This window comes from Eimeria mitis, genomic scaffold, assembly GCF_000499745.2.
Source record: "Eimeria mitis Houghton genomic scaffold, Emh_scaff941, whole genome shotgun sequence".
NCBI classification, from domain to species: Eukaryota; Apicomplexa; class Conoidasida; order Eucoccidiorida; family Eimeriidae; genus Eimeria; species Eimeria mitis.
In genome coordinates this window covers 1-274 of record NW_013576932.1, presented here as the reverse complement: position 1 = coordinate 274, position 274 = coordinate 1, and positions in this window count along the sequence as shown.

Genomic DNA, 274 nt, shown 5'->3' with positions numbered 1-274 from the left:
AAAAAAAAAAAAAAAAAAAAAAAAAAAAAAAAAAAAAAAAAAATAAAAAGAAAACTCACATAGATAACAGGGCAAGCGACTCTTCTATAGTTCGTTTTAAGGTGTTGCAGCAGCGGTGTTTCCCAGTTTTTTTTTGGTTTACAATGAGCATCCAAAAAAAATAAATTTTGACTGACAGCAGACAAAGCACCCGCTATACGGCCCCGGATTAAACCCTGTGGGGTGTCTGTACATACACCAGAAAAAACAGTATATATATATATATATATATATA